Source organism: Rhinoraja longicauda, chromosome 6, assembly GCF_053455715.1.
Source record: "Rhinoraja longicauda isolate Sanriku21f chromosome 6, sRhiLon1.1, whole genome shotgun sequence".
Classification (NCBI taxonomy): domain Eukaryota; kingdom Metazoa; phylum Chordata; class Chondrichthyes; order Rajiformes; family Arhynchobatidae; genus Rhinoraja; species Rhinoraja longicauda.
Genome location: NC_135958.1, coordinates 56,459,640 through 56,470,207, shown reverse-complemented (window position 1 = coordinate 56,470,207; position 10,568 = coordinate 56,459,640).

Here is a 10,568-nt window from a genome sequence, read left to right as displayed (position 1 = left end):
CAGCTTGATAATATCTTTCCTATAACATGGCGACTAAAACTGAACTCAATGCTCTAAATGTGGTCTCACCACTGTCTTGTACAACTGTAACATGAACTCCCAACTTCCATACTCAATACTCTGACAGGCAGACACAAATGCTGGAGTAACTCAGCGGGACAGGCAGCATCTCTGGACAGAAGGAATGGGTGATGTTTTGGGTCGAGACCCTTCTTCACGCTGATATCAGGGGAGTGGGTGGAACAGAGATAGAATGTAGTCGGGGATAGTAAGACTGGTGGGAGAACTGGGAAGGGGGAGGGGATGGAGAGAGTGGGAAAGCAAGGGCTATTTGAAGTTTAGATTTAGATTTAGATTTAGATTTAGATTTAGAGATACAGCACGGAAACAGGCTCTTCGGCCCACCGGGTCCACGCCGCCCAGCGATCCGCGCAAATTAACACTATCCTACACACACTAGGGACAATTTTTACATTTGCCCAGCCAATTAACCTACATACCTGTACGTCTTTGGAGTGTGGGAGGAAACCGAAGATCTCGGAGAAAACCCACGCAGGTCACGGGGAGAACGTACAAACTGCGTACAGACGGCGCCCGTAGTCAGGGTCGAACCTGAGTCTCCAGCGCTGCATTCGCTGTAAGGCAGCGACTCTACTGCTGCGCCACCGTGCAGTTAGAGAAGTCAATGTTCATACTGCTGGGGTGTAAACTACCCAAGCGAAATATGAGGTGCTGTTCCTCCAATTTGCGCTGGGCCTCACTCTGACAATGGAGGAGGCCCAGGACAGATAGGTCAGATTGGGACTGGGAGGGAGAGTTAAAGTGCTGAGCAACTGGGAAATCAGGTAGGTTAAGGCGGACTGAGCGGAGGTGTTCAGCGAAACGATCACCGGGCCTACTCTTGATCTCGCCGATGTACAGAAGTTGACACCTGGAACAGTGGATGCAGTAGATGAGGTTAGAAGAGGCGCAAGTGAATCCCTCCCTCACCTGGAAAGACTGTTGGGGTCCTTGGATGGAGTCGGGGGGGGGGGGGGGAGGAGGTCAAGGGACAGGTGTTGCATCTCCTGCGGTTGCACCTGTAGCGAGGACATTTTTTATTTTTCTCACTTTTTTACCGTTATTTATCTTGTACATTTGAGCTCCCCTCAGGCAGTGCGCCTGAATTTTGTTGTATGCACCACCACAATGACAATAAAGTCAGAAGTCAATAAGTTAAAAAAGCTAATAAGGTAATAAAGTAATAAGGTAATAAAGGTAATAAAGTTATAGACAATAGACAATAGATAATAGACAATAGATGCAGGAGTAGGCCATTCGGCCCTTCGAGCCAGCACCGCCATTCAATGTGATCATGGCTGATCATTCTCAATCAGAATCTCGTTCCTGCCTTCTCCCCATACCCCCTGACTCCGCTATCCTTAAGAGCTCTATCTAGCTCTCTCTTGAATGCATTCAGAGAATTGGACTCCACTGCCTTCAAAGTGGGAGGGGGTTTTGGGTGGGAATAGACAATAGACAATAGACAATAGGTGCAGGAGTAGGCCATTCAGCCCTTCGAGCCAGCACCGCCATTCAATGCGATCATGGCTGATCACTATCAATCAGTACCCCGTTCCTGCCTTCTCCCCATACCCCCTCACTCCGCTATCCTTAAGAGCTCTATCCAGCTCTCTCTTGAAAGCATCCAACGAACTGGCCTCCACTGCCTTCTGAGGCAGAGAATTCCACACCTTCACCACCCTCTGACTGAAAAAGTTCTTCCTCATCTCCGTTCTAAATGGCCTACCCCTTATTCTCAAACTGTGGCCCCTTGTTCTGGACTCCCCCAACATTGGGAACATGTTATCTGCCTCTAATGTGTCCAATCCCCTAATTATCTTATATGTTTCAATAAGATCCCCCCTCATCCTTCTAAATTCCAGTGTATACAAGCCCAATCGCTCCAGCCTTTCAACATACGACAGTCCCGCCATTCCGGGAATTAATCTAGTGAACCTACGCTGCACGCCCTCCATAGCAAGAATATCCTTCCTCAAATTTGGAGACCAAAACTGCACACAGTACTCCAGGTGCGGTCTCACCAGGGCCCGGTACAACTGTAGAAGGACCTCTTTGCTCCTATACTCAACTCCTCTTGTTACGAAGGCCAACATTCCATTGGCTTTCTTCACTGCCTGCTGAACCTGCATGCTTCCTTTCATTGACTGATGCACTAGGACACCTAGGGACGAGTTGACCAGGGAGTTGCGGAGGGAACGGTCTCTGCGGAAAGCAGAAAGGGGTGGAGATGTGAAGATGTGGCCAGTAGTGGGATCCCATTGGATCCTCTGGCAGCTTGTTCAAGACCCCCACCACCCTTTGTGTGAAAAAGTTACCCCTCAGAGTCCTATTAAATATTTTCCCTTTCACCTTCAACCTATGTCCTCGATTCACCTACTCTGGGCAAGAGACTGTGTGAATCTTGATTCAGAAAAAGTGCAAGATGCCTGCATCACGATCCCTCAATTCAACCCGGTCCACAGCAGAATAAAACCACTGCATGTGGCAATAGTTTACACAGTGACGTATGTGTGAGATTTTAGACATGGGGTCAGAAAGCACAGAAACAAGCCCTTCTGCCCGACTTGCCCATGCCGACCAAGATGTCCCATCTATACTAAACATAGCACAAAAAGTAAGGAAATTTGTGTTTGGTAGATTATTTCTTTGTTGTAACAATGCTTCTTGGCAATAAATCTTATACCGTTTTAAAGCCTGTTTATTTCCCTTTTAAATGGTGCCACAATTGTAAGGAACATGCATTTGTGGGATGAGCAGCAGAGCTGAGTATGTGGGTTGCGCCCATGAAAAATCTGCCAAATCTTCTCTGCCAATGCCAAACAGCTTATTCTGCCATTGACTCTTGTTCGGTGTTGTTTGGTGGATTGGATGATTGAAGTCTGAAGAAACAAGACATATTGGCAATTTAACAATTTATTCATTTAATAAACAGGAGCCTCAGTAGCGTGTGGAAGAACCATACACAGCCGCAACAGCCTGGCACCTCCTCCTCATGCTGGTCACCAGCCTGGTCACACACTGTTGTGGGATGGCATCCCATTCTTCAACCAGCATTTGTCGCAAGTCAGCCAACGTGGTTGTGTTGGTCACTCTGGCACGAACAGCACGCCCAAGCTGATCCCACAAGTGTTCAATGGGGTTGAGGTCAGGACTGCTGGCAGGCCATCCCATCCTCTCAACTCCCAAATTATAGAGGTAGTCTCTGAGAAACCCTGCTCTGTGGGGGCGAGCATTGTCATTTTGGAGGATAGAGTTCGGTCCCAGACTGTGGAGATATGGGATTGCCACTGGTTGCAGAATCTCATCTCGATATCTCTCTGCATTGAGATTGCCTCCAATGATGACAAGCCTCGTTTTTCCAGTGAGGGAGATGCCGCCCCACACCATCACACTGCCTCCACCAAAAGATGTTACTCTATCGGTGCAGCAATCAGCATAGCGTTCTCCGCATCTTCTCCACACTTCGACCCTATGATCCAACTGCCGTAGGCAGAATCTGGACTCATCGCTGAACATAACCGCTAACGCTAACAGCTGCCTGGCTGCCTGGCTACCTCCTCTGCCTGCACGTCCTCAGCTCCGTATTAACCCTCAGGCTGCTCAGCTTCCTCGATCCTCATAGGCCTTGCTCTGGATCAGCCTGTTGTGCCTGCTGTGACCTTTTGATCTCTCTGGGCTCTATGCTCCTTCGCTCCTGCCTGGCATGGCACTGAAGTACTTGGCTGCGAGGCTGCTCCAGCTCAACAACCACTCCACTCCGACATGCATCTCTGCCATCATCAACCACGGACTTCTACGACGACCCAAATACATCCACAGAGGCTCCGGTCACAAGTTTGTCTATTCCCAGACCGGTCACTCCATCCCTGCACTCTGGTCAGCTGATCGGACTTCCACTCGTCCATTACATCATCACAACAACGCACATGAGCGTGCCCCCTGTCTACAAGCCCTGGCTAAATCACCCGTGTACATCCACACCATACAAAGCAACATGAAGCTCACTCTGCTCAACATCCGGTCCCTCAACAATAAAAGCCTCATTCTGAATGACTTCATCCTGGAAAATAAACTGGACTTCCTCTGTCTGACAGAAACCTGGCAACAACCTCTGGATTACCTCTCACTCAACCTCACTACACCCAACGGATACTCCTACATCAATAAACCACGCTCGGAAGGCCGAGGTGGTGGGATTGCCGTAATTCACTGACAGGACTTCAAGATCAACCTCATCTCCATCTCATCTGCTCCGTCATTTGAACACCTGGCTTTCAAACTCTCTGGCCACACAAAATTAGTCATGGCAGTTATCTACCGCCCTCCCAAACCACACCCATCATTCCTTTCTGACTTCTCTGACTTTCTGACCCAGTTCTGTTCTCTCTCCCCCTCAATCCTCCTCCTAGGTGATTTCTACATCCACATGGACTCCACTGACTCCACAATAACCGCTGACTTCACTGAAATACTCAACTGCTTTAACCTCACTCAACACGTAAATTTTCCCACCCATAACCGTGGGCACATTCTGGACCTTGTCTGCACCACTGGACTAAATCTACATCACCTCTCTGGCTCCGACCCCACCCTCTCTGATCACTTAGCCATCACCATGTCTGTCAACATTCCCACCCCAGCTCCAAAGCAAAAACGCAAAATAAACTTCCGCAAGCTGAACTCTGTTTCACCTACCTCGCTCTCATCCTCCCTCTCTGAAATAATGTCCGCCTCTCCCTTCGTTGACCTCCACAGCCCCTCTGACCTCACTGACTACTACAACCGCACTCTCTCCTCCTGCCTCGACCAGCTTGCACCTATAAAAACCAAAACAGTTTCCTTCACCCACTCTGCTCCCTGGTTTACCCCTGAACTCCGCGTGATGAAAACTCATGCCCGCCAACTTGAAAGACTCCGCAACAAAACAGGTCTCACAATTCACTCCCAAGCCTACAAAGACCACATACAGCACTATAAAGATGCCCTCTCCCATGCCCACTCCACCTACTACTCTCAAATAATTCACTCTGGCTCCGGAAACCCAAAAACACTCTTCTCTACAATAAACAAACTCCTCAGCCCCCTGGACACCATCTCCCAATCATTCACAGTTGACAAATGCACCACTTTCCTTTCATTCTTCCAAAGCAAAATAGACAACATCTACAGCACCTTAACCACCAACGCACCTGCTCCCCCTCAAACCACCTGCCCCCCCTTATCCTGTCAGCCCCTGCCTCAGTTCTCCCCAATCTCCACCACCGACCTCTCTGACCTCTTCACAGGAATAAAAACTGCCACCTGCTCTCTGGACCCCATCCCCTCCAGCTTTGTCAAGGCCTGCCTTCCTGCTCTCTCTCCACTTATCACTGCAACAATAAACTCCTCCCTGTCCACTGGCATCGTCCCGCCATCCCTCAAAATCGCTGCTGTCACCCCCATTCTGAAAAAACCTGGTCTAAACCCTGACACCCCAAACAACTTCAGACCAATCTCCAACCTACCCTTTCTGTCCAAAGTTTTGGAACGTGCTGTAGCTTCCCAACTCAAATACCACCTCTCTACCAATAACCTGTATGAAACTTTCCAATCCGGATTCCGCTCAAACCACTGTACTGAAACTGCGCTCCTCAAAATCACAAACGACATTCTCCTCTCCTCTGACGCTGGCAACCTCAACATCCTCATCCTACTTGACCTCAGCGCCGCCTTTGACACCATAAATCACTCCATTCTCCTCACCCGACTTGAAACCTCCCTTAACATCACCGGCACAGCCCTATCCTGGTTCAAATCTTACCTCTCTGACAGACACCAGTTCATCTCCATTAACAACTGTAAATCCCCCACCGCTCCCCTCCCCCAAGGTGTTCCCCAAGGCTCAGTCCTTGGCCCCCTCCTCTTCATCCTCTACCTGTTCCCTCTTGGTCAATTAATCCGCCATCATGGTCTCAACTTCCACTGCTTCGCCGATGATATCCAGCTCCTCATCTCCACCAAGTCAATTTCCCCCACCACACACTCTACACTGACAAACTGCATTACTGAAATAAAATCTTGGCTTCAATCAAACTTCCTCAAACTCAATTGCAACAAATCTGAAATCATCATCATTGGTCCAAAAACGCTCACCAAATCCACCCAAAACTTCATCCTCAACATTGATGGTCTCCCAGTATCCACCTCACCTCACATCCGGAATCTTGGAATCATCCTTGATCAAACCCTCTCCTTCGACAAACACATCAAACACATCACAAAGACAGCCTTCTTCCACCTCAAAAACATTGCCCGTCTCCGTCCATCCCTCTCCTCCACAGCTGCAGAAACCCTCATCCACGCCTTCATCACCTCCCGTCTGGACTACTGCAACAGCTTCCTCTATGGCGCACCCTCAAAAATCATCAATAAACTTCAATACATTCAAAACTCCGCTGCCCGCATACTCACACACACCTCGATCCGTGACCATATCACCCCCGTCCTTTATAAACTCCACTGGCTCCCCATCCCCCAGAGAATCCAGTACAAAATCCTCCTCATAACCTACAAAGCCCTCCATAACCTGGCCCCATCCTACCTGACCGACCTCCTCCACAGGCACACTCCCACCTGCACCCTCCGCTCTGCCGCTGCCAATCTCCTATCCCCCCACATCCAGACTAAACTCAGATCCTGGGGGGACAGGGATTTCTCCATCGCTGCTCCCACCCTATGGAACTCACTACCCCAAACAGTTAGAGACTCCCCCACACTCACCACATTCAAAACATCACTGAAGTCTCACCTGTTCAGTACTGCCTTCAACCACTGAAGGTCACCTCACCTTCTGTCTCCTTTCTCTGTTCATTTATTTATTTACTTATTTATCTATTTATTAATTTCCCTATGTTCTCAAAATCTCTGTAAAGCGTCTTTGAGTATATGAAAAGCGCTATATAAATAAAATGTATTATTATTATTATTATTATTATAACGTTCCTCCACATGTTCAGGTTCCAGTGCACGTGTTGCCGAAACCAGCGCAAACGGGCATGATGGTGAAGGGCAGTCATGGCAGGCCTCCTGGCAGCCCTATGAGACCGAAGATCGGCTGCGTGCAGTCTGTTCCGAATTGTCTGGGCAGAGAGCCGTCGGCCATATCGTCCTGCAAACCTTGACTGCAAATCTGTAGAAGACAGCCTACGGTTCCTAAGTGCTGACAGGGTGAGGAAACGGTCTTCTTCGGGTGTCGTCTTCTTGGGACGCCCAATTCGCGGCCTGTCTCTGACATCCCCCGTTATATGTAACTTGGCCTTCACTTTGGAGATGGTACTAGGGCTCACTCCAAATAATGCCGCAACTTGGTTTTGCGGAACACCAGCTTGAAGTTGCCCTATCGCACGGGCCCTATCCAAATCAGTCAAACGTGGCATGCCGATTCTTGGAGCAGACACCTACTGACCACTGTAGCAGGGCCCATGCTCACAGATGCTGCCAATCAGGTGCCAATCAGGCACCTGATTGTCAGCACCTGGGGGTACCAGAAGCTCAAAACAAGAGTCAATAGCAACAGCAGAATAAGCTGTTTGGCATTGGCAGAGAAGATTAGGCAAATTTCTCATGGAGAAACCCATATATTCAGCTCTGCTGCTCATCCCACAAATGCATGTTCCTTACAAATGTGGCACCATTTAAAAGGGAAATAAACAGGCTTTCCAACGGTATAAGATTTATTGCAAAGAAGCATTGTTACAACAAAGAAATAATCTACCAAACACAAATTTCCTTACTTTTTGTGCTATGTTTAGTTCCACCTGCTTGCGTTTGACCCATATCCCTCTAAACCTATCCTATCCATGTAACTGTCCAATGTTTTTAAAAGTTGTTTAATCACCTGCCTCAAGTACCCCCTCCTCAGCTCGTTCCAGACACCCACCACCCTTTGTGCAAAAAAAATCCCCTTTTAACACCCCCCCCCTCACCTTAAACCTACTTCCTCTGGTTCTTGGGTCCCCTACTCTGAGTAAAAATCTTTGTAAATTTACTCTATCTATTCCCCGAACTCGCGGGGAATACACACCTCTTTAAGATCAGCATCCTCCTGCGCTCCAAGGAATAAAGTCCTAGCCTGCTCAACCTCTCCCTACAGCCCAGGCCCTCGAGTCCTGGCAACATCCTCATAAATGTCCTCTGCATCCTTTCCAGCTTGATAACATCTTTCCTATAACATGGCGACTAAAACTGAACTCAATGCTCTAAATGTGCTCTCACCACTGTCTTGTACAACTGTAACATGAACTCCCAACTTCCATACTCAATACTCTGACAGGCAGACACAAATGCTGGAGTAACTCAGCGGGACAGGCAGCATCTCTGGAGAGAAGGAATGGGTGACGTTTTGGGTCGAGACCCTTCTTCACGCCGATATCAGGGGAGTGGGCGGAACAGAGATAGAATGTAGTCGGGGATAGTAAGACTGGTGGGAGAACTGGGAAGGGGATGGAGAGAGTGGGAAAGCAAGGGCTATTTGAAGTTAGAGAAGTCAATGTTCATCCCGCTGGGGTGTAAACTACCCAAGCAAAATATAAGGTGCTGTTCCTCCAATTTGCGCTGGGCCTCACTCTGACAATGGAGGGGGCCCAGGACAGATAGGTCAGATTGGGACTGGGAGGGAGAGTTAAAGTGCTGAGCAACCGGGAGATCAGGTAGGTTAAGGCGGACTGAGCGGAGGTGTTCAGCGAAACGATCACCGGGCCTGCTCTTGATCTCGCCGATTTACAGAAGTTGACACCTGGAACAGTGGATACAGTAGATGAGGTTAGAGGAGGCGCAAGTGAATCCCTGCCTCACCTGGAAAGACTGTTGGTGTCCTTGGATGGAGTCGGGGGGGGGGGGGGGGGAGGAGGTCAAGGGACAGGTGTTGCATCTCCTGCGGTTGCACCTGTAGCGAAGACATTTTTTATTTTTCTCACTTTTTTACCGTTATTTATCTTGTACATTTGAGCTCCCCTCAGGCAGTGCGCCTGAATTTTGTTGTATGCACCACCACAATGACAATAAAGTCAGAAGTCAATAAGTTAAAAAAGCTAATAAGGTAATAAAGTAATAAGGTAATAAAGGTAATAAAGTTATAGACAATAGACAATAGACAATAGACAATAGATGCAGGAGTAGGCCATTCGGTCCTTCGAGCCAGCACCGCCATTCAATGTGATCATGGCTGATCATTCTCAATCAGAATCCCGTTCCTGCCTTCTCCCCATACCCCCTGACTCCGCTATCCTTAAGAGCTCTATCTAGCTCTCTCTTGAATGCATTCAGAGAATTGGCCTCCACTGCCTTCAAAGTGGGAGGGGGTTTTAGGTGGGAAGGGACGAGTTGACCAGGGAGTTGCGGAGGGAACGGTCTCTGCGGAAAGCAGAAAGGGGTGGAGATGTGAAGATGTGGCCAGCAGTGGGATCCCATTGGATCCTCTGGCAGCTTGTTCAAGACCCCCACCACCCTTTGTGTGAAAAAGTTACCCCTCAGAGTCCTATTAAATATTTTCCCTTTCACCTTCAACCTATGTCCTCGATTCACCTACTCTGGGCAAGAGACTGTGTGAATCTTGATTCAGAAAAAGTGCAAGATGCCTGCATCACGATCCCTCAATTCAACCCGGTCCACAGCAGAATAAAACCACTGCATGTGGCAATAGTTTACACAGTGACGTATGTGTGGGAGGTAATCGATATGGGACTGGCCAACTGACTGGAGTTGATATATCATTTATGGCTATAGGTAAACACAGACAAGATAATACCATCCTTTATTTCTGTCTTCTTTCCTCCCTCAGCCAAAGGATCAATGTTCTTAAGCACTGAAGAAACATGGAAAGTTGCAAGAGTACAGAATATATTCAGGCAGGGCTTGTTACTATTCATTACCAAGAGAGGCTTTAAAAATTTTTTTTTTAAATTAAATCAAAAATATTTATTCAAATATTAAAATAATATATACAATACAATAAAACCAAAACAGAACCCACCACCAGAATACTATACAAACAAATATACCAATTGAAACTATTATACAATTATATTACAATCCCCATCCAGGATATATCCAATCCCCCGTGGTGCCCATCGGTCCCGGAAATCCTCCAGCATGCCCTTGGACAGCGCGTAGTCCCCCTCCAACACCACCCGGGCGCGGATGTAACCCCTGGGAAAGGGGTAGGCAGCTGGCTCGGGCAGAGCCCTCTTCCGCCTGGCGTCATGAGTCGTGGTTGGCCAGTTTGGCCAGGCCCAGGAGCAACCCAACAAGGACATCTTCGGCCCTACCCTCTCCCCTAGGCACAGGGTGTCCAAACCAAGAGAGGCTTGGCGGCACTGCTGCTGACTAAATCCCAAAGGATGAAACTATCAGAATGTATCTGTGGATGTTTACTTGCACCAGGTATATCTGCCTCTGCTGGAGTTGACTGCTGGGCAGTTCTTGTGGAGACACATTCCTGTTTCATGCTGAGGATCTGAGGAGCGACA